Source organism: Solanum verrucosum, unplaced genomic scaffold (assembly GCF_900185275.1).
Source record: "Solanum verrucosum unplaced genomic scaffold, falcon-dt-bn FXZP01000262.1, whole genome shotgun sequence".
Classification (NCBI taxonomy): domain Eukaryota; kingdom Viridiplantae; phylum Streptophyta; class Magnoliopsida; order Solanales; family Solanaceae; genus Solanum; species Solanum verrucosum.
This window is the reverse complement of record NW_026020366.1, coordinates 1,542,666-1,568,032: the sequence shown is the minus strand read 5'-3', so window position 1 is coordinate 1,568,032 and position 25,367 is coordinate 1,542,666. Positions and strand designations below refer to the sequence as shown.

At 37.0% G+C, this 25,367-nt stretch overlaps 1 protein-coding gene across 1 annotated transcript in view; it reads right to left on the bottom strand.

The window, feature by feature from the left end:
* The window catches only part of LOC125837856 (UDP-glycosyltransferase 92A1-like), a 91,840-nt gene that overhangs the window by 18,737 nt on the left and 47,736 nt on the right, over positions 1-25,367 (bottom strand). The window lies entirely within an intron of this gene.

Genomic DNA, 25,367 nt, shown 5'->3' with positions numbered 1-25,367 from the left:
ATTCTCCACAAGCTGACTGAGCAAGATAGAGAGCTGAAAGAAATGAAGAAAGACATTAAATGAATGAAGCGGATGATTTGGTCTCACTCCAGAGCTGTTTAGCTGCTCGAGAACCTCATGGGTTATGCGTCGCCTGATCTCCACCCGCAACAAAATGGGGGGTTGCCTGGTGATACCAAGGCTAACCCCAAAAATGGAGTTTGAGTGCTGACATACGTCGTGCCACGATGTTAACTAAGACACTATTTGAGAGGCAACCCAAAACCCTTTATTGATTTATTGTTGTTTTATAAATAACGATGTGTTGAATGAATATGTTAAAGTGTGGAGAGTGTGTGGAAATTTTTGGCGAACTAATAGTTCCATTAAGCGAATCGCTAAACAGGTTGGCAATCTCGATGAAAACCGCCGTTTGGACCTTCTTTTTGATCGAAGGTCCTGTAAAACTCGGTGAGGTAAATGATCATTCGGCGTGTCATCGACTGGATCGGCGAGTGCGACTAATGTCACCGAATGGTTGAGAACTGGACGGTTTATAATGGCCAAAGGTCCTAGAATTTGAAATCCTTCACTTTCCCCCGCTTTTAATCTTCACAAACTCACACCAAGGTAGTATTTCCAATATTCTTATATTCCACTAGTATTTTGGTTGGTTGATTTGTGCTCGGAGTTGGATTTCTTTGCTGCCTAGCTTTTCAATCACATTTTAATCGGCATAGAAGGTTAGTTCTCCAAACCCCGAGTTTACTTTCAAATAGTTTGTACTCTTTTGCAATGATCGTATCTTATTGATGTGTGCTGGGCCTCTCTGATAGGATTAGAATGCTTAAATGCCTATTTTAATTTGAAAATCTTGCTCGTATTGTTTGATTGTCGAATGCCCATAATTTTTGTGCTTTTTAATGAATCGGGTTGTGATTGCGTGTTGTTAGATTGATTGGGAGAAGTCTGAATAGCCCACGTTTGTGCTAAATGTCAAAAATTTGCTCAATGATAAAGCGGGTGACGCCACTCTTAAGAGCAAATATCGTCAAATGGCTAAATTCGGCAAATCCGAGAGAAATCTGAGTATCCCGAGGTGGTGGTTAGTACAGATCTTGTTTGAATTTTGTTAGTGCATGCTTTGATTTTTCATTAAATTCGAGAAGATGGATTGAAAATGGGCACATTGGGCCATTTGGTGAGTTGGGTCGAGCTCGCCGAATCGTTCGGAGGTTCGCTCATTGTCTACATATCACCCTTATTTTTGTGTTAAATTGGATGTTTGAGTTTGTAACTTTTGGCGAGAAACCATGGGTCGCCGAACGCACTCGGCAACTCGCCGAAAGTACTCTTGATCGCTCTTTATTTGCACTTGTGACCCCCTAATGCACTGTAACTTTCGGCAGACAAATCCATGCTCACCGAAAGTAGTCGGCGATTCGCCGAAAGGACCTTCCCATCGCCGACTTGCTATAATTTGAAGCCAACCCTTTCGACGAGCTCGAGTTAGCTCGCCAAAGAGGTTCAACGACTCGCCGATCCACTTGGCGAGTCTTCCTGCAGTAGATTGCCTGTGTTTCTATTTGATTTTCCCCCTAAATCTTCCCAATCATTTGTAGGTATGACTAAACCTAACAAAGTAGGTAGCAACACACCACTCCGAGGCAAAGAAAAAGGGATCACAATCAATGAGGATGCAACTGCATCCAGGACCAAGGCCACTAAACTTTCCACAACTGGTGGGAAAGGCAAGGGCAAGGACAAAACCGTTGAGCTATCAGATGCAAGTTTCGATAGTACTGGTTTTTACACCAATGACCCAACAATATATGATAGTGAGGGTATGGGTTCTGATAAAGATGAACTGATGGAGGCACGGAGGAATGAAGTATGATCTAAACAGCTGAACTACCCATCTTGGGTCAGAAATCCTCGATCCACCACTCCGACTCTTCCAGTTCCAGAGCAGGCAATAGTACTGGCCCCTCCAGTACAATGTCCCCCCACCTAAATTAACGAACAGATTAAAGTCTGAGGGGCTAAGAACTATTACTGAGGAAAAATGGCTGTCCATAAATGGGGTGATCGATAGGTATCTCGAGATAATGGAGTGCCTGAAATATCACAAATTTCAAATCTTCACAAAACCCCATGGCTCTTACATACCCAGATGGGTCAGAGAATTTTACAATGCATATAGTGCATTGGTACCTCAACGGAAGAAGCTAGTGTCGTCTTTTAAAGCAGTTGACTACGTGGTTGTCAGAGGGAGGAAGGTAGCTTGTGACAGTGAAGCTATAAACACAACCTTGGGTATGTCCAATAAGATTGATGATCACTGCTAGCACTTGATCAGAACAGAGAAGCTGGATGAGATGAAAAAGTGGTTTGCCCCGCTAATCTCAGATGACAATACTCTGAAATGGTTAGCAGAAGGAGTTTCGATTGCAAAGAAGATATGAACGTAGCTGCAAGATACTGGTTCGGGTTCATCAGCAGCATAATTATGCCATCACAGAATGAATCAATCATCCACATTGCTAAGGCATCATGTCTTTGATGCATTATAGAGAAAACCAAGATAAATCTAGGGATGATCATTGCTTCTGAGATCCATATGTGTGCAAAGAAGGGCCATGTATCTCTCCCTTTTCCAATATTAATCACTACATTGTGCAAAAGAGCTCGGGAGCCTAGAGATGCAAAGAAGGATGTGAAATTGGTTGCCACCGCCTCTACCGATATCCGAAAGATCGAAGCCGAATATCTTAAGGACCAAGAGAAAAAGAAGCAGAAGGAAGCTGTGGCCACTGGATCTATACTTGCAGAGACATTTTTGCCTACTCCGACCCTTGGGCCTTCAGTATATATCTAACGCCATTACCACTTCTGCTGACCCTCTAGGTCCCTCTGCTGCTGCATTACCACCTAGACCTACTGCTGTTGTTGCCTTATGTGAGTCAATCACTCAGGCATCCTTGATCCGGATGGGACAGCTCGCTCAATCTGCTGATTTCTGGGTTGACAACATAGAAAGCTTCATTCCATGAATGATTCAGGTTGCTCTCGATGATGCTGTGGAACCACTGAGCACTATGATTGATGCTCTGGAAGCCAGGGTAGCAGTGTGTGAGAGCGACCAAGGAGCCACATGAGAGGTGATAGGCTTAAAGGCCGCCATTGCAGAGATGAGAAAAGATGCGAACTACCTAAAGTCCACCAATATGTCCATGATCTTTGGAACAGTGGAAATTCTAGATGTGCCCAAAATGCCTCACACCACCACATGACATGGGAATGGAATAGAGCAAACAACCGATCCTGAATCAGAGGTAGAGACTGACGAAGAGATGTTTGAGGGAGCTGCAGCAGAAGACATAGCCGAGACTAAAGAAATCATGATAGATGTTATTGTGCAGGCTTCCTTGGCAAAGGCTCCTGCTACTAGATCCAGTGAAGCTGGTTCTTCTAGGAGTCACTCCGGGCACTGAAGCCCAGACAGATGGAGCGACCAATTATTTTACCTTTTTGGATTTTGTGGTTAATTGCATTTGAGGACAAATTGCTTTTATTTGTGATGGGGTGAGGCCCACACCTTTTATGTTGATAGTTATGTTTTATGTATACATTTGGGTTGTTCTGCTTTAAAATTGTGTTTTATCTATTTCTGTGGATGTTTGAGCTTATGGCTCCTTTTATTTTTAATTGCAAAATGATTTTGACCCATACGAAAACTTTTGTATTTTTTGCACATTTTCGCCACCCTTTAAATGCTCTTGAATGTGAATGTTCTTTTACAAAATTTAAGTCTCAGTTTCGATCAATATCGATGACTTGAATAGTGCTCTCAATCGAACGAACATGAATGCGTGGCTACGATGAGGCCAAATAAAGTTGCATAAACAATATGTGAACTCTTTGCACTCGTTGTGATTAGCCATTTATCAAATCGAGTCTCTTGTAATGATCATTGCACATTAGCGAAAGTGTGAAGTCTTGTTTGACTTTAGTGTCGATGCCTTGTGTAATGATCTTACTTTGAACCATGCATGATAGATCCTAGAATTTGCCCCGTTGGTCTGATCAACAGTGATGCTATCTCTTGATATGATCTTAGGCAAATTCTAAGAGTGTGAGCCAATTTGACATATACCTCTTTTGTGACCTACCCTGTGAATGTGTGATTCTCTTTTGAACACCACTTGAGCCTTACCTTTCTTTGGAAGAAACTTGATTGAACCATAACCTTTCTTAATCCGCTACCTATAGTCCTCTTGAATTGTGGTTAGTTGAATAACAAACTTAGGCCAAAAGCCTAAGTTGGGGGTGTGGTGAAAAGAAAAGGAGAGGTCAAGAAGTGCAAGGAAAGTCTCCTCATATCCATGATTTTAAGAAAAATGGAACCCCTCCATATAAAAAAAGAATGAAAAAGAAAGTTATGGAATAAAAGTACAAAAAGAAATAGGGTTCTCATACAATCCATGGAAAGTGAATAATAGGATGACTTATGAGCAGTAAAGAGAATGATGAAGGAAAAGGAAAGGAAGTGTTGTGAGCACCACATTTCATGAGGATGAAAGTCATTGCGCCTAAATGACCATACATTTGCACTCAGCCCCGTTACAAGCCTTGAAAAGACCTTTTTGATCTTGAGTGAGCTGAAACAAATGTTGATCGAAAAATAAGGGCAAACCTATGGGTGAAAGCATGCATTGTGTTCATCTTTGTGAGAGTGAGCGTTGCATCTAATTCCGAAGCTTTAAACTGTGAACCATCATGTGATTATGAAATCATTCTTTCTGTGAGGACATTCGAACACTTTGGTTGAGCTTGAACTTGCATTTGATGCAAATATTGTGAACATGAGATTCTTTGATATTGGTGAGTCACAACTTGAATCTTTGAGTACACATTTGATCTTTGCATAAGTAAATTGAGTCTTGTTGTGTGTATTCATGATTGAGTCTTGTGTAGAATTGTTCGAGACACTCTTTTTGAACGACTAAACTTGTGTTTACTTGAGGACAAGCAAAAGTTTAAGTTGGCGGTGTTGCTGAGTCCACAAATTGGACTCATCTAGGGCTATATTTTAATATAAATTGTGTCCTCAAATGCTTATTTTATCTTAATATCTGATTAAAACCCTTAAGTTTCAAATATTTGAAGGTTGAAGGAGAGCATGGACACTACTTCGCAAAAAGAAATGAAAAGGCTGAAAAGAACGAAGAAAATGAAGGCCTGAGGATCGCCGAGTCCACTTGGCAAGTCCCCGAAGGGTCTCACTTCACCTTTTGTTCCAATGTGCTGAGCCCTGAAGGAAAAGATCAAGTCGGTGGAAAAAGGGAGCAGTCGACGCATCGCCGAGATATTCCGCAAGGCAGTACTATGTCGCCCAATGGCCCAGAGCACAACGATGTTGAAGGATGGTGCAAGACGGCGATGAACTACATCAAGGGGTGAATCGCCGAGTTGATCGACGATTTTGACTAATGTCACCGAATGGTCCGCTACAACACATATTTTATTTAAAACTATAAATACTCGTAGAGATTTTTCGCTTAGTATCAGAGATTTTTGGTGTGAAACAATTAATATAATTTTAGTACTTTTTATTTTTGCTCTGAGTTTGAGAGGGTTTTGAAACTTGAAGAAGAAGAGGGTTTCATCTTCAATGATTTGGACTTGGGTCTTTTGGATTCTTCATTCTTGGCCTGTAATAAGATTCAAATCTTCATACCCATTTGAATGCAAGCTCATTTAGGTATAAATTTCTATCTCTTGATGTGTGGCTAAAAATCCCAATTCTTAGGGTGTGATTTAGCGAATATGGGTTAAGATTGTTGTTGCGTCTTGCTTGATGATAGATTAGATTTAGTTTAATGGTGATTTCGTCTAGTACGTAGTTGTGGCTGAATTTAACAAATTTATAGTTGCAAATACAAGTTTATTTATGTGTTTTCGGCTTGCTCGAGAGAGAGGTCATGAAACCAAGACTACTACATTGATGGCCTAAGGAGCGGGTCAACATGAGGCTCAGCTCGAGAGAGTGAACCCTAGTCCCATATTCTAACACTCAACTCGAGAGAGTGAGTGGGGTAAGGCGTATTCTGGTCTTCATACGGAAAGTGGGTGTTCGAGAGGACATTTGAAACGGGGTAAGTTGCTCGAGAGAGAATTTATTCCCACGTATAGCTTAGCCTAGTCACTATTACTCTATAAATTTCCTATCGAAACCATGTACACAATAATTTAAATTAACCCGTATTCCGATCACATCCCAAGAATCCCCTCTCATTACTTAGAAACCCTTATTTATTTTGTTTTTTTTACTTACTAGTGACAAAATCCCCATTGTTAATTGACACTCTTATGTCCCCTCTTTAATTTACAATATTTTTAATCGTTAATGTCTTTAGCTACGACTAGTTAGAACTAATTTTAGCTTTCTATTAATTCTCAAAACCACTCCTTTGGGACTCGACCACAACCCTTGGTTGGGTTATTATACTATTGCACGATCGTAGACACTTGCATCGGAAGTTGTGTCACTGATAACGCAAAATATCACGGCTATTGACAGACCTTGCTTAGAAGATCAGTGATCATTTTGAATTCAAGGGTGAGCCAGTTCTTCCGGGCTACCATGAGTTCTCTTTCTGTTTATGTCCACATTTCGAACTTAGACTGGTTCTTTAGATTTCTTATGTTAGTTTGGGATGGTACCACTTCTTGTTTAGACTTATGGTTGAACTTTAAATATTTTGGTACATTGACTTTCAGGTTCTAGGTATTTATTCTGCATGTGTTTTGGGTTGTTAAACTTTTGTTGGAGTTTATGAGAACTCCTCATTTCTTTCCTTAGCATTTAAACTTGCTTTTGTAACCTTAAATGCCTTAGTATTTTGATTTAGTTGGTTAGCTAATTAGTATAAATGGTTCTCCCATCGGAGGGTTAGTGTAGGTGCCACTCACGATGGTCTGGGTCGTGACAAAGTTGGTATCAAATCCCTAGGTTCATTGATCTCATTCTACCAAAATGAGTCTAGTAGAGTCTTACGGAATGGTACAAAGACGTTCGTACCTTTCTTCGAGAGGCTATAGGATTTTATGAAAAACTCACTTCTTTTTACTTCTTCGTGCTATGACTTGAATCAATACAAATTGGTATCTAGGTGATACAAATTGTTATCTTTCCTCCTTCACTCTATGGTCCGTACTAGAGCAACAAAAGTGGTAACACCATCACTAGCAAGAGGGGATGTGTATAGACTACCGACAGTTGAATAAGGTCACTATTTGGAACAAGTATCCACTGGCTCAGATAAATGATATTTTGACCAGTTGCAGGGTGCATCAGTTTTCTCTAAGATTGATCTAAGGTCTGGCTATCATCAGTTAAAGATTAGGCCGAGGATATACCAAAACTGGTATTTAAGACCCACTATGGACACTATGAGTTTCTAGTTATGTTGTTTGGGTTGACAAATGCGCCTGCAGCTTTCGTGAGTTTGATGAATGGTGTGTTCAAACTATTTCTAGATTCGTTTGCTATAGTATTTATTGGTGACATTTTAGGTTTATTCGAAAAGTGAGGAAGAGCATGTCGACCAACCTCGTATTATTTTGGGTGTTCTTGGGAAACAAAAGTTGTATGCGAGATTTTCTAAGTGTGAATTTTGTTGACTTCGGTTGTCTTTTGGGGGCATGTAGCTTCAAGGGAAGGGGTAATGGTAGATCCCCAAAAGATTGAAGCAGTAAGGAATTGGGTCTGACCTAGTTCTGTGACTGAAATTAAGAGTTTGATGGGGCTCGCTAGCTACTATCGTCGCTTGTGAAGGGATTAAGGTCAGATTTGCAGATTTGAGTTTATAGATGATAACATTCAAGAAGTTTTGGTAAGGGACGGTTAGATAATGAACACCATTACTTTGGAAAATGCATTTAGTATTATTGTCATAACATATATGGGTTGTTTAGCGAATGATGAAATTAAGTTATGATTATTGAGGTTAAAAGCTATACTATGATTTCCTGGATTGATGGTATATAAAAAAGATTCATGATACGCTGCTCCAATAGCAGCAATGTTTACTTGGTTAAGTTATGAAGTGTGTTGAAATTGCAGAGAACCTGGGCATATGAGGAGGAAATTAGCGAGGTCGTGGAGGCCGGGGAAATGGTAATGCGGGTAGAGGAGTAGTGCAGTCAGGCAAGGAGGTTGCCCATCAAGATGACAAGGCTCAGTTTTATGCCTTTCTGGGAAAGACCGAGGCTGAAGGTCTGATGTAGTGATCACAAGTACTATTATCGGTTGTGACCGGATGGCTAATGTGTTGTTTGATCCGGGTTCTACTTATTCTTATGTGTCCATGTGATTTGCCTCAGAATTTGATATGATTTGTGATATACTTATGCCCCCATCCATGTTTCTACCTCATAAACATGGAATCGGTTTCCACGTTCCGACATAAACATTGGATCGCCTACCATGTACCAGTATGCTAACAGTTTGGGCGTGGGTTCCATGAGAGGAACATTGAATTGGGTTCCATGAGAAGACCATTAAATTGGGTTCCATTAGAGGACCATTGAATTGTGTTGTGTATCTACTTGTGATGATTACGTTCATATCTAATAATGATTGATATTGGAAGACTGTATGTTAATCTAAAATGATAACCAATGTTTATTATTGAGAACGTTGAATGCTACGTTGATCCTGGAAAGATGACTAATATTGTATATGTTCGGTATATGTTTGTTTTATTATGTTGTGGTTACTTGCATGTGTTTCACTTATTGGGATAGTTGTGTGATCCTACCAGTACACTGTGGTTGTATACTGATATTGCACTTGCTCTTTCTTAGTTGAGTACAGGGCATTTTCCGATGGCTATTGACAAACCTCGCTTAGAAGATCAGTGATCGTTTCGAATTCAAGGGTGAGTCATTTCTTCCAGGCTGTCATGAGTTCTCTTTCTGTTTATGTCCACATTTCGAACTTAGACTAGTTTTTTCGATTTCTTATGTTAGTTTGGGATAGTACCCCTTCTTGTTTAGACTTATGGTTGTACTTTAGATGTTTTGGTACAATGACTTTCAGGTTCTGGGTATTTATTCCGTAATTGTTTTGGGTTGTTAGACTTTTGTTGGAGTTTATGGGAACTCATCATTTCTTTCCTTAGCATTTAAGCTTGTTTTTGTAACCTTAAATGCCTTAGTATTTTGATTTAGTTAGTTAGCTAATTAGTATAAATGGTTCTCCCACCGGAAGGTTAGCGAGGGTATGACTCACGACGGTCTGGTTCGTGACAGAAGGAAACACCGACATATAGTTATAGTTGAAATGACTTTGATTCTGATGATAAATAATAGAGCACTAAAGTGAGTTAGAACACAAATTTCGTTCTTCTCTTACCGTTCCTCCACCGAATGCTAGTACAGAAGGAATGAAATGGCTTAAGGGCTTTCACTGTATAATTTAAAACTAAGTAGAAAGGAATCAATATTACCTCTATAATTATATAATACATGTTCATTCATAGATGTATCATCACTATCATCGTCAGCCAACCAAAAAGAAAAATCACTAAAAGTAACAACCGCCAAGATATGCATAGTAATTCGATCTTTTGATCACCCATTTATGAAAAATCCATTTTAGGGGCTTACGTCTTATACGCGAAAGATTGGATTGCCTGAATCACTAGTGTTATATATTGTGTTATGATCGCTTCATATTGATAAAAAGAAACACAAGTTGCTAGTGAGGTTGTGCTCATTCTCCCTCTTCTTCCGCTTTACAACCGAAATAAGGAACCTTCAAGTTCACCCAACCTGTTGATGAAATATGATGAAATACCATCAAAAGTGGCATAAGAACCACCTGGATTTTGTTTCTTTGATCTATATATCTATTTGTGTAACATCTTGCTAATTGAAAGAACTAGAAAGAGTTAGAATTGGAAATAGTCATTTTAGGAAAGAATGAAAAATCTGGAAATTTGTTATGTTAAGTCTGAGTTTTTGGTCAGCTTCAAACGACCATAACTCCTAGATCAGGATGATTTAGGTGTACTTCTAGATACTGTAGGAAATATCTTGGAATTATCTTTCAAACGCCACCGATTTTGCGCGATTTCGAGTTTGTATGAGTGAGATATGCCTATTTGAAGTTGGGTTGTTCAAATAAGAAAAGTGTAAACCAAATTTTGGAAAGGTATTTAAGTCTTTTCCTTACCCATTTATTTTAAGTCGTTTTTATGAGTTTATTTGGGGTCTAATAAGAAATAGACCAGTTTAGAAAAGTTGAAGTTCATGCTAGGCTTGGAGAAAAGAAAAAAGATGAGAAAGGAGAAGAAAAGTCAAGATTCGTCAAGTTCTACAAGAATCGCTTGCGGATTTCGTCAAGGGGAGATCCCTACAAGGTATGTGAGATCACATAGTGTTGGGTTAGTTCACCCACGCGCCAATCATGATCCAATTTAGCGAAGTATATTGATTTGAAAGTAAATCTTATGAGTTCTTGATGAAATTCGTTTGAAATCTTGTGGGTTCTTGTCGTTCAAGTTCCTTGAGTTTGATTCATGATTTTAGTTGTGATTTCAAGTAGAATCTGATGTATTTTGATGGTATAGTTGATTCTAAGTGTTTGGGAAAAAAACCAAATCAAAATAGGGGGTTTAGGGATAAAAAATGAAGAAGAAAAGTTGATACCCACCAGGGCAGGGGACTGGGGAGCAACCCAGCCAGAGTGCCCCAAAAGGGGCTTTGAAGTTTGGGCTCTGGGGCGCCGTGCCATCCAGAGCGCCCCAACCCAGCCCCTGAAGTTTTGCCTCTGGCGCCCTAAGTCGCTTAGAGTGCCTGGGACGCCAAGTTTCTCACCCTTACCCCCTTCTTTTCATACTAGTTCCTTAGCAACGTACCTATGTTTTCTAGTCGATTTCTATACTCTAAGGTACCTCTTAACATCAAGATATCATCCATAACATGAGATCACGAACCTTGAAAACATAATCAAATTCAAGGAAAGTTAAGATCAAAGTCAACAGAAGTAAGATTCAAGTCAAGAACAGTTTTTAGAGTTTTCCAAAGCCTTTTCCAAATGTTTTAACTTGGTTTTAAGACTTACAGTTCAAGTTGAGTAAAGAGTAAAGAGTAGAGATTGAAGTTCATTTCTTCAAAACTATATGGGACTATGTATTCCCAAAGAGTTTAAAATGTTTTCACATTTAAACAAGAGAAGGAAACCTTGATTTCTAAAGAGCCTTTGAGCTAGTTTTCAGAAAAGAGTAAACACTTTTACAGTTAAGCAAGAGGGGAAACTTTAATTTCCAAGATAGCCTTTGAGTTAAGTTTTTGAGTAATTATCTCAAATCACAGAAAGAAGTTTGTTTTTAAACATAAGAACTAGTATCATATTTTGGGAGTAATATTGAGCATGATATGAGGGAGAGTTCAGACAACTCCCAGCCCGTATAAACTATGTAGCCACCATGGGTAGAAAAGGGTCATACTTTTTAGATGATTCCTTTAGTGCTTTTAAGTATAGACTAGTTGATCCACTTAGTAGTTCAGGTTCTATACCCTCGGCAAGGTATAAGACGGCCCTGGCAGCGTGAGGCAAAATGTTGTATCATCACAATAGCTCTTAAGTGATGGTTGTCGGTTAGAGAAACTCCCACAGCAATATTATTTTATATTTTTATATACATCTCAGAGTTTTATTGTATCTTTGCATACACATCAGAGTTACTATTGTATTTCTAAATACACAAAGTTGATATCCATGTTTTAAAAGCTTTTCTTTATATTGCATTTATATTATTTGTTTATATTGAAATAAGTTCAGTTTAATTCAATTCAGGTTAGACCAGGTTTGTTCTTTCAGTTCCTTTCAAGCTTATGTCTTGTTTTAGAATTCCCCTCGCATACTCGTACATTCAATGTATTAATGTCATTTGGCTTGCATCTTTTAATGATGCAGACACAGGTAACCAGGATCATTATCCAGCGCATCGTTGATTCTAGTTGAGCTCCAGAGTTGTTGGTGAGCCTCATTGCTTCCGGAGGACTCCTTTTATTGCTTTTTATTATTCAGTTCATTAAAATGTCGTGGGTCTTGTCCCGACATCCCTCCTTATTTTAGAGGCTTCATAGATAGTCGGACAGTTAGTTATGAGTTTTTTAACTTTGTATTTCAGATGTTTTGCTATGAGACTTGAGTAGCCATTTTGGCTAGTTTGAATGCTTCCTTTAAAGACATTCTAAGCTTTTCACAAGTTCTTTATTTGAGGTTATTTCTGAGGTTTAAGTCTTCCGTTGAGTAAGTAAATCAGGTCAAGGGTTTGCTTGGGGAAAGCAATGGTTCTCGAGTGCCAATCCCACCCAGGGTGTAGGCTCGGGGAGTGACACACTTGGTATTAGAGCACAAAGTTCAAGAGTCCTAAGGAGTCTATGATGTCATGTCTGTAGAGTCCCAGTTATCGGTGTGAAGTGTGCCACATCAATAATTAGGAGGCTGCAACACTTAGGAAATTATCTTACTTCTTTCATACTCACTTTGTGCGATTGAGTCATCTCTATAATGTTTCTTTCTAACTTGTGTTTGCGCGTAACCAATTGTGAGATGGGCTATGGTCGAAAGGGCCTTCTTGGGGCGTTTCTTCCCTCGAGAACTGAGAGAGGCTAAGGTACGAGAGTTACTCACACTTAAGAGGGATTCTTTGAGCGTGCATGAGTATAGTTTGAGGTTCACACAACTTTCCCGGTATGCTCCTGAGATGGTTGCGGACATGAGAAGCAGAATGAGTTTATTTGTTGCTGGGTTGTCTCATCTATCAAGCAAGGAAGGCAAGACATCTATGCTAATAGGTGACATGGATATAGCAAGGTTGATGGTCTATGTGCATCAGGTTGAGAAGGAGAAACTGAGGGATAGAAAGGAGTTAAGAAACAAGAAAGCGAAGACAGGGAATGAGTTCGGGCAGCAAAGAAATAATGTGAACCAGTATTCTTTAAAACTCAAGCAGAAGGGACCTGCACTATCATCTGCTAGTGCACCTGCACCCAGAAACAAAAGTGAGTACAATACTCATAATTTCAGAGCCAAACTTGCCTATTTCAGAGTCTATCGTGATTGTCCCGTTTTCGTCAATTACAAGAGTACCATGGATGATTTAGTTGAGTTAGACATGGTAGATTTTGATGTCATTCTTGGTATGGACTGGCTTCATGCCTGTTATCCCTCAGTTGATTGTAGAACTCGAGTTGTCAAGTTCCAATTTCCAAATAAGCCAGTCTTAGAGTGGAAAAGTAGTTCAGCAGTGCCTAAGGGTCGTTTCATTTCATACCTTATGGCAAGGAAGTTAGTTTCTAAGGGGTGTGTCTATCACTTAGTCCGAATTAATGACTCTAGTGTTGACATACCTTATATTAAGTCAGTTTCAGTAGTAAAAGAGTTTCCAGAAGTCTTTCCAGATGATCTTTCTGGAGTCCCTTCTGAAAGAGAAATAGACTATGGTATAGACCTTCTTCCAGATACTCGTCCTATATCTATTCCGCCATATAAGATGGCTCCAACAAAGTTAAAAGATTTGAAAGAAGAGTTGAAAGATATCCTAGATAAGGGCTTTATTCGACCAAGTGTCTCACATTGGGATGCTCCAGTCTTGTTTGTGAGGAAGAAGGATGGTTCCCTTAAGATGTGTATAGATTATCGTCAGTTGAACAAGGTTACCATCAAGAATAAATATCTTCTCCCAAGGATTGATGATCTTTTTGACCAACTTCAAGGTGCCACCTATTTCTCTAAGATAGACCTCAAATCAGGCTACCATCAGTTGAGGGTAAGGGAGTGTGATATTCCAAAGACAACATTCAGGACCCGTTATGGTAATTATGAGTTCTTAGTTATGTCCTTTGGTTTGACCAATGCGCCTGCAACATTCATGAAACGACCCTAAAAATGCTCGAAAATGTGCTTCGAAAACACCTATAATTGTAATTTCCATATATCTCAAAATCTGTGCATGATTTCGGAAATTCGACTTCATATTCTTATTCATGGGGTCAAATTGAGTGGGGAATGGGTCTAACCCAAAATTTAGAGCAACCGTATCAAAATTTGAAAATCGTAAAAAATGTGATTTAGAGGGTAAACTTTAAAGGGTCATATCGCTTAGCACACAAGGAACTGGAAGGGCCACAAACCTATTAAATTAAAGCTCTTTGAGTTAGCTTTCCAACGCACTTGGTTTTACCTCATTCCGAGTTAGGATGAGGGAGCTATGACCATTTTCGTAAAACTTGTCTGTGCAGATTTGCAATTTCCAGTGAGCTATTTTTTTTTTAGGCTAAGTGTTGGGGACGCTTTTTATAAAAAGGGGATATGTCCCATATTTAGTCATTTTTTAACTCAAAAACACTCTCTAAGCCCTCTCCAAAATTCCACCAAGATCCTCAACCAAATTCAAACATCTCAAGCTCTAATTCCGATTCAAGACTCAATCTCAAGCTTCAATTCTCCATTCCAATCTTCATCAAGGATTCTCCAAAGTTGAGGTATGTGGGTTTGATTGTGGAAACCTTCCTTTCCACAAGTCCAACCATTTATCCTCTATTTCTACTTCAAGTTTATGGGTCCTTATGGTTATTTATGAACTCTTGAAGTATGGAATTACTACTACACACCCTATTATGGTCTATTTTGCATATTATCATGAAATGGAATTATTATGTAATGTTTATGGTTTTCATGCTTCCACGATCAAATTATGAAGGTTGATATATATAAATATATATATATATGTATGTTGTTGGTGGGCTGATTTATATGGATTTTGGAATTGGTTGGACTTAGTACTCTTGAAATACATGATTTTATTTACATGAACAGTAGCCCACCATGTGTTTGATAAAATGCTCATTTATAGAATTCTTAGGAAATGGAAGGTCCAATGTACGTCCTATGAGTCAGATGGTTATATAATTACTGAAATGGTGATGAAATGGACACATGTATATGATTTTCTCTATATAAGTGTTGTGAGTCGACCAAGCCTAGCTCGGGGGTTGTAGGCCCGGGTAACCGTATCGAGGGGTTGATACCTTGGTTGCTTAGTACGGGGGGTAGTAGGCCCGTACAACCATATCGAGGGGTTTGTACCTTGGTCCCTAGCTCGGGTGGTGGTAGGCCCGGGTAACCACATTGAGGGGTTTGTACCTCTTTCGCCTCTCCAAGGGGGTGGTAGGCCTTGGAAATACTATATTGATGGTCACTCGCCACACATGTACTACGCCCCACTAAATATGATTTTTATGTAAACATCATTATACATATCATCTCATTAGTATGCTATCTATCGGGTATGATTATGCATTTTACCTATGATGTCCATCTATTGTTGCATTGCATTGCATCCCATATACTTAGTACATTCAAACGTACTAATGCATACTCTATGCCTACATGATGTCACCATGTAGGGACCGTAGCATCGCTTGACCATCCTCCTCCGCGTGGCTAATACGATTTTCTATCGAGGTTATTGGTGAGTCCTCCATTCCGGGGACGTTGCTTATGATCTCTTGCTATGTATAAGACTTTTTCCTTTTTAGTTATGTGTTGACTATGAGGGTGAGCCCGGTAGTTTGTCTTGGCCCCCGCTAAGTAACCATGTTTAGAGGTGGTGTTAGACAAGTTGTGTATTATGCTTGAGTTTGACTCATCTATGGTATTTATGTATCATTCTCTTTTTCTCTTGCTCCCTTAGTCCCGACTTCCCCTTGATTATGCTTATCGCTTATGGTCATTTTAATTGCTTCCGCGACCAAGGATGTGTAATGATATGCTATGAGGCTTGTTTGGGGTTCCTTCGGGTTCCCCATTTGCCGGTCACGTCTAGGCCCTAGGCTTAGGTCGTGACAATTCATGGACCTTATGAATAGAGTATTCAAACCTTATTTAGATATGTTTGTTATCGTATTCATTGATGACATACTAATTTATTCAAGGAATGAAGAAGATCATGCTAGTCATCTCAGAATAGTTCTCCAAACTTTAAAGGATAGAGAGTTATATGCCAAGTTCTTTAAGTGTGAATTTTTTCTTCAGTCTGTGGCATTCTTAAGCCACATTATGTCTGGAGAGGGAATTAAAGTTGACACTCAGAAAATAGAGGCAGTGCAGAATTGGCCTAGACCCACATCTCCAACTAATATTAAGAGTTTCTTGGGGTTGGTTGTATATTATAGAAGGTTCATAGAGGGATTATCGTCCATTTCATCCCCTTTGACAAAGTTGACTCAGAAAACAGAAAAGTTTCAGTGGTCTGAAGTTTATGAGAAAAACTTTTAGAAATTGAAAAAAAAGGTTAACTACTGCCCAGTATTGACCTTACCAGAAGGTACGCAAGGCTTTATTGTGTACTGTGATGCGTCTAGAGTTGGTTTGGGTTGTGTGTTAATGCAGAATGGCAAAGTTGTAGCTTATGCCTCCAGATAGTTGAAAGTTCATGAGAAGAATTAACCAACCCATGATCTAGAATTGGCGGCCGTAGTATTTGCTTTGAAAATATGGCGCCATTATCTTTATGGTGTTCATGTGGATGTGTTCACCGATCACAAAAGTCTTCCATATGTGTTTACTCAGAAAGAGACTAATCTCAGACAAAGGAGATGGTTAGAATTACTCAATGATTATGACATGAGTATTCTTTATCACTCAGGTAAGGCTAATGTTGTTGCTAATGCTTTAAGCAGGTTCTCTATGGGTAGTATCGCCCATGTTGAGGAAGAAAAGAGAGAGTTAGTGAAAGATGTGCATAGACTTGCACGATTGGGAGTTCGACTAATGGATTCCACAAAAGAATAAGTAGTGGTGATGAATGGGATTGAATCATCATTAGTGTCAGAAGTAAAAGAAAAGCAAGACCAAGATCCTATTTTTCTTGAATTAAAGGCAAATGTTCATAAGCAAAAAGTTTTGGCTTTTGAACAAGGGGAAGATGGTGTATTGAGATATCATGGTAGATTGTGTGTACCAAGGGTGGATGAGCTCCAAGAGAGGATCATGGAGGAAGGTCATAGCTTCAGATATTTCATTCATCCGGGTTCCACAAAAATGTATTGTGATTTGAGAGAAGTTTATTGGTTGAGTGGTATAAGAAGGGCATAGCAGAGTTTGTTGCTAAGTGTCCGAATTGGCAACAAGTTAAAGTAAAGCATCAAAGGCCAGGTGGTATGGTTCAGAATATATAACTTCCGGAGTGGAAGTGGGAGATGATCAATATGGAGTTCATCACATGTTTACCACAGTCTCGCAGGCAACATGATTCTATTTGGGTGATTGTTGATAGAATGACAAAATCAGCCCACTTTTTACCGGTAAAGACTGCCCATACAACATAAGATTATGCTAAGTTGTATCTTCAAGAGGTAGTTAGACTTCATGGGGTGCCAGTTTCCATTATTTCAGACAGAGGTGCATAATTTATTGCGCAGTTCTGGAAATCTTTTCAGAAAGGCTTAGGTTCAAAGGTGAACTTAAGTTCTACTTTTCATCCTCAAACAGATGGTCAAGCAGAGCGCACTATTCAGACCTTAGAGAATATGTTGAGGGCTTGTGTGATTGATTTCAAAGGTAATTTCGATGATCACCTACCTTTTATTGAATTTGTTTACAACAATAGTTATCAGTCTAGCATCCAAATGGCTCCTTATGAAGCTCTTTATGGGAGAAGGTGCAGATCTCCTATTGGATGGTTTGAAGTTGGTGAAGATGGGTTGATAGGACCAGACTTAGTTCATCAAGCTATGGAGAAAGTGAAAGTCATTCAAGAGAGGTTGAAAACGGCGCAGAGTCGTCAGAAATCCTACATTGATGTTAGGAGAAGAGAGTTATAGTTTGAAGTAGATGATTGGGTATACATGAAAGTTTCACCCATGAAGGGTGTTATGAGATTTGGTAAGAAGGGGATGCTTAGTCCCCAATATATTGGTCCTTACTGAATATCCAAGAGGATTGCAATGCAGCTTACGAGTTAGAGCTACCACAAGAGTTAGAAGTGGCTCATCTGGTATTTCCTAATTCCATGTTGAAGAAGTGCATGTGAGATTCTTCACTTATCATACCAATTGAAGATATTGGTATCAAGGATAGCTTATCTTATGAGGAGATTTCGGTTCAAATTCTAGATCACCAAGTTCGCAAGTTGAGGACTAAGGAAGTAGCATCAGTCAAAGTTCTTTGGAGGAACCAGTTTGTTGAGGAAGCTACTTGGGAAGCTGAAGAAGATATGAAGGAGAGGTATCCACATCTCTTTAAAATCGGAGAAATTCAAGATCAAGGTACTAATTCTCTTCTTAGTACTCTTTAATTTATAAGTTGGCATGTTTTATTTGCATAGCTTATTGGGTGTTTGAGTTGAATGTTAGATGTTACATCTTTAGCCTAGTAAGAGAAACCTCATTCGAGGACGAATGTTCCCAAGGGGGAGATATTATAACAACTCACTAATTGAAAGAACTAGAAAGAGTTAGAATTGGAAATAGTCATTTTAGGAAAGAATGAAAAATCTGGAAATTTGTTAAGTTATGTTAAGTTAAAGTTTTTGGTCAACTTCAAACGACCATAACTCCTAGATCAGGATGATTTAGGTGAACTTCCAGATACCGTAGGAAATATCTTGGAATTATCTTTCAAACGCCACCGAGTTTATGTGATTCCAAGTTCATATAAGTGAGATATGCCTATTTGAAGTTGGGTTGTCCAAATAAGGAAAGTGTAAACCGGATTTTGGAAGGATATTTTAGTCTTTTCCTTACCCATTTATTTTAAGTCATTTTTAGGAGTTTATTTGGAGTAATCAGAATTACACCATTTTAGAAAAGTTGAAGTTCACGCTAGGGCTTAGAGAAAAGAGAAAAGAGGAGAAAGGAGAAGAAAAGTCAAGATTCGTTAAGTTCTTCAAGAATCGCTTGTGTTTTTCGTCAAGGGGTGATCCCTACAAGGTATGTGAGATCACATAGCATTGGGTTAGTTCACCCACGCTCCAATCATGATTCAATTCAGCGAAGTATATTGATATGAAAGTAAATCTTACGAGTTCTTGATGAAATTCATTTGAAATCTTGTGGGTTCTTGTCGTTCTAGTTCCTTGAGTTTGATTCATGATTTTAGGTGTGATTTCGAGTAGAATCTGATGTATTTTTATGGTATAGTTGATTCTAAGTGTTTGGGAAAGAACCAAGTCGAAATAGGGGGTTTAGAGATGAAAAACGAAGAAGAAAAGTTGAAACCCACCTAGGCAGGGGCCTGGGGTGCCGCCCCAGTCAGAGTGCCCCAAAAGGGGCTCTAAAGTTTGGGCTCTGGGGTGCCGCGCCATCCGGAGCGCCCCAACCTAGCCCCTGAAGTTTTGCCTCTAGCGCCCCACGTCGCTCAGAGCGCCAGGGACGTCAGGTTTCCCACCATTTCCCCCTTCTTTCCGTACTAGTTCCTTAGCAACATACCTATGTTTTCTAGTCGATCTCTATACTCTAAGGTACCTCTAAACATCAAGAAATCATCCATAACATGAGATCATGAACCTTGAATCCATAATCCAATTCAAGGAAAGTTAAGATTAAAGTCAAGTCAAGAAAAGTTCTTAGAGTTTTCCAAAGTCTTTTCCAAATGTTTTAACTTGGTTTTAAGACTAAAGTTCAAGTTGAGTAAAGAGTAAATATTGAAGTTCATTTCTTCAAAAGTATATGGGGATTATGTATTCCCAAAGAGTTTAAAATGTTTTCACATTTAAACAAGAGAAGGAAGCCTTGATTTCCAAAGAACCTTTGGCTAGTTTTCAGAAAAGATTAAACATTTTCACAATTAAGCAAGAGAGGAAACTTTGATTTTCAAGATAGCCTTTGAGCTAAGTTTTTGAGCAATTATCTCAAATCACAGAAAGAAGTATGTTTTTAAACATAAGAGCTAGTATCATATTTTAGGAGTAGTATTGAGCACCGATATAGGGGAGAGGTCAGATAACTCCCAGCCCCCATAAACCATGTAGCCACCATGGGTAGAAAAGGGACATATTTTTTAGATGATTCATTTAGTGCTTTTTAGCATAGACTAGTGGATTCACTTAGTAGTTCAGGTTCTATACCTCGGCAAGGTATAGAACGACCCTGGCAGTGTGAGGCAAAATGTTGTATCATCACAATAGCTCTTAAGTGATGGTTGTCGATTAGATAAACTCCCACAGTAGTATTATTTTATATTTTTATATACATCTCAGAGTTTTATTGTATCTTTGCATACACATCAGAGTTACTATTGTATTTCTAAATACACAGAGTTGATATCCATATTTTAAAAGCTTTTATTTATATTGCATTTATATTATTGCATTATATTGAAATAAGTTCAGTTCAGTTGAGACCAGGTTTGTTCTTTTAGTTCCTTATGTCTTGTTTTAGAATTCCCCTCGCATACACGTACATTCAATATATTGATGCCATTTGGCGTGCATCTTTTAATGATGCAGACACTGATAACCAGGATTAGCATACAGCGCATCGTTGATTCTAGTTGAGCTCCAGAGTTGTTGGTGAGCTTCCTTGCTTCCGGAGGACTCCTTTTATTGCTTTTCAGTATTCAGTTCATTAGGATGTCGTGGATCTTGTCCCGACATCCCTCCTTATTTTAGAGGCTTCATAGATAGGCAGACAGTTAGGTATGAGTCTTTTAGCTTTGTATTTCAGATGTTTTGCTATGAGACTTAAGTAGCCATTTTGCCTAGTTTGAATGCTTCCTTTAAAGACATTCTAAGATTTTCACAAGTTCTTTATTTGAGGTTATTTCTGAGGTTTAAGTCTTCCGTTGAGTAAGTAAGTCAGGTCAAGGGTTTGCTTGGGACCAGCAATGGTTCTCGAGTGCCAGTCCCGCCCAGGGTGTAGGCTCGAGGTGTGACAACTTCGACCAAACCAAGTAGGTAGGGTCCATTTTGTTCTATATTTTCCATTGTCTGTATTCATATTAAGTGATGTATAATCTTAGATTTTCAAAAATAATTTGAAGCATATGTAATTCATATTAAAGTAAAACATGAAAAAAAATATTCTCATATGCTATAATTAAAGTAAAAATTTTCACATGCAATAACATTCAGGGGCAGAGCCACGTTGTCCTAGGGTGTCCAATTTCCAATTGGACACCCTTCGTCGAAAAATTATACTATCTATACACGTAAAATTTTGACTTTATATTGATAAATATAGTATTTTGGGCACCTTGAAATAACAAAGTAACTTGTAGTGGAGTTGGCTAGAACTGTCGCAAACCCACTCGCTGCCCCAGTTTGACTTCCCGCATGAGCGTTTCCATATTTCTGTAATTATTTTTCCTTCTTGAAGTTAATAACTAAATAAACATGCATAACTTTAACATAAATGTTCAATAGCTTGTTGGTAAATAGTGTTAAGCTTGTCTTCAGTGACCCAAGTTCAAATCTCACCTCCAATAAGAAATTATTTTCAATTAAAATTGAATTATTTCCTTAAATTTTAATATATTTTCCTTTTGAAATAAGGTTTTCTTTCTCTATAAATAGGAGACCCATTTCCTTAAATCGGCTCATTCTATTCATTGTTTTGCTCATCAACTTCAACTAACTTTTGTCGTAGTTTCAAAAAAATGTGTTCAAGTGGGAGAACTTGTGTTATTGGTTCCAAATATTTTGAATGTGTTGGGAGCTTATTTTAAACGAATGGATGAATTACGACAATCTCAAAAAGATAATCTTCAAAATGCATTAGATATGGATGAAATAGCAACAAGTAGAGGCTTGAATCAAGAACTAGATCTTATTAGAGCCGGTGATACTCGTTGGGGATCTCACTACAAAATATTTCTAAACGTTATACTTTCGTTTGACTCTATTATTGATGATGTTGATACACTTGTTGAAGATGCAAATACTTCAGATGAAAGAGCCAAAAAACATCAGGATATCTTAAAAGTTTTCAAACATATGAGGTTGCTTTCATGTTACATTTGATGAAAGATATTTTGGGAATCACTTATGATCTTAATATATCACTACAGAAAAAGGAGCAAGATATTGCAAATGTCATGATACTTGTTGAAGTAGCCAAAAAAAGGCTTCAAAAACTAAGAGATAATGGATGGGAGCCACTTATAAATAAAATATCTATATATTGTATCAAACATGACATCTTGATAGCCAATTTTGATGAGCCCTATGCTAACTTTGGAAGATCACGACGTAAAATTGTTGATCATACTGTTTTACATCATTTTCCTGTAAAAGTATTTTATAAGATTATTGATTGGCAACTTCAAGAACTTAATGATCGTTTCAATGAGGTGACAAGTGATTTGTTTTATCGAGTAGCTTGCTTGAATACAGTTAATTCATTTTCTAGTTTTGACATCTGAAAAATAATGAGAATGGTTGAATTATATCCTGATGACCTTGATCAATTTAGTATGGGAGTCCTTCAGAATCATCTTGCCAATTATATTATCGATGCACACGATATTGATAAAAGATTCTCTGATTTAGGTGGACTTGGTGAACTTTCAAGAAAATTGATAGAGATAAAGAAAAATTTAACTTATCCACTTATATTCCACTCAGTGAAATTTGCTTTGCTTTTGCTAGTTGCTACTGCAACTGTTGAAAGAGCATTCTCAGCAATGAAGTATATCAAAAATGACTTGCGAAATCGAATGGATGATGAGTTTTTAGACGGTTGTATAGTGTCTTATGTAGAAAAGAAAGTATTTCGTACTATTTCTAATGAGTCTATTATAAAAACGTTTCAGGATATGAAACCTCATCGAGTACAATTATAATAACATATTTAAATTATGCTTTCAATAGTAGTTCATTTTGTCTTTATGTCAATTTTGAATTATACACTTGTTAATTCTATTAAGAATATTCTTATATTTAATTAAATATTACTTAGCTTGATTATTTGTTTTGGTAATTTAAATCGTCATTTTTTTTAAAAAAAAATTACTATAAAGTTTGGACAACCTTCACTGATAACATTAATAATTATATTATTTATGTATATTATACCTACTAAATACATTTGTATATTAAAAAAAAAAGCAACATTTATAGTTTTTTAAGTAATGAAGAAAAATAATCTTAAAATAATTACGTATAAGAAAGAGAAAAATTATAAAATCATGTTCTTTTAATTTTTCATATACTTGATGGTGCAGAGATAATGAGGATGACGCTAATTAGCTATAGCTAAGTTAAGCAGAAAGTGAGAGATATTCCAATAAAAGAGAGAAAATATTGAGGACGATTTCAGCAGCAACTCTAATTTTTTTTCTTTTGACTTAGTTCTAATTACATAGAATGATCAAATTGATATAACGTCACACTATTTTAAATTTATTTGTTAGTCATATTCTAGAAGATTAAAATGACTAATTCATTCTAGTCAATCTAAACTTCATTAATTAAATGAGATAGTCATGTGCATATCTTTCTAGACACGCATGGTGCTAATTAATTGTAGCCGTAGAGATTAATTTTTCAAAAAAGCACATGAAGGAGAAGAAGGGAAACAATAATTTAATTACTTACATATTGTGTGGAGATAGTTCAACACTCCCAAGTAGAACATTATCTTTTTAACCCAGAAGTCTTAATAAATTGCATGTGTTTAAACTAGAACATTTTAACCTTATTTTTAATCATAACATCTCTGATCAAAATGATGTATGTGAAGAAGGAAGATTAAGTTTTGTCAAGATAATTTAGGTCAAAGAGAAAATTGTTAGTCTATTTTGCCTTAATTTTTAACCATAGTTTATGTATTTTTTTTATTATATGTAAGTCAAATATTGGCTATATATATATATATATATATATATATATATATATATATATATATATATATTATCTGATTTATTGTTGTCTAAGATTTACAATTATTAGATTTTGCATTATGTCTTGTTATTTCAATCCCAACACATTTATGAAATTTACTCTTTGCACGAGTCATTTTTGAGTCAATTTCCTAAATAGTTATAGCCACTCAAGTTGATGAATTTATGTAATAAAATTATTTTACTTTATTTTGTAATAAGAAATCAACTAAGTAATTTATTTCTCTGAAAGTCAACAACTAGGATACACAGATATTTTCTTACGTATCTATTAAGATAAGCAGACAGTGAGAGATATTCACCAAAAAAAAAAAATGAGTAGAGGGTTTTTAGAAGCACACTTAATTTAAAAACCAATTTATTCTTTTTGACTTAGTTCTAGTTGGATAAAATGTGATATAAACGTCACACTATTTTAATTTAATTGTTAGTCTTTGTCAAGAAAAAAAACTAGTAATTTATATCATAGTCAATGTAACATAAAAGATAAAAGATAAAATGTGATATAAACTTCATTGATGATCGAAGGACAAGGGAGGTCAGAAAAATAAAAGATATAGAACTTATTATTTTTATACCACCTGGAAATAAAGAAGTAATTCATATTATTATATCATTCTAGATTAGACCATAAAGAAGTAATATCATACATACGAAACATGTAAAAAAAAACATATATACTATCAGTTATTTGACATAGCTGCTATAACATATTCCCTATGTCCTAATTACTTATCCACTTTTTATTTTTTAATTGTCCCAAATTACTTATCTATTTTGACAAATCAAGAAAGGACAATTTGTGTTTACCTATTACACCCTCAATTAATTACTACTTTGAAAAAGATAGTAACTTCTTGAAAAGTATGTCAATTCAAAAGTGGACAAATAATTAGGGACAGAGGGAGTATTATATTATCATATTACATATCAATCTCAGGGACGTCTTAACCCCTTGGCCATTAAAGTCAATTGCTTGAGGTCCTATGTTTTTGGGGACTCCCATTTAAAATATATATGTGTGTGTACTATGAGTGCTATGATGTCTACTAAGGAAATTGCATATGAGATGAATATAGAACCTGAATTTCGTAAGAAACAATTTGATAAAGATATTGATAGTGAAACCACAAAGTCCCTTGAAATTAGAGTTGATTACTTTATATATATAATAGATCAAGCTATTTTTTCACTTCAAAATAGATTTGAACTAATTGAAGCATATGAAAATATTTATGATTTCTTATTTAGTGGAAAATTGAGATCACTAGATAATGAGAATTTTTTAAAAAACATTGTCTTAACCTTGAACTTTCTTTAACACATAAAAGTTATTCTGATATTGATTTATTTTTTGAATTAAAATTGTTAAGAGAAGTAATACTAGTAGAAGATAATGATTTAATAAAAATACTCAATCAAATAAAAAGACTTGATTCTTTTCCAAATACACATATTGCTTATA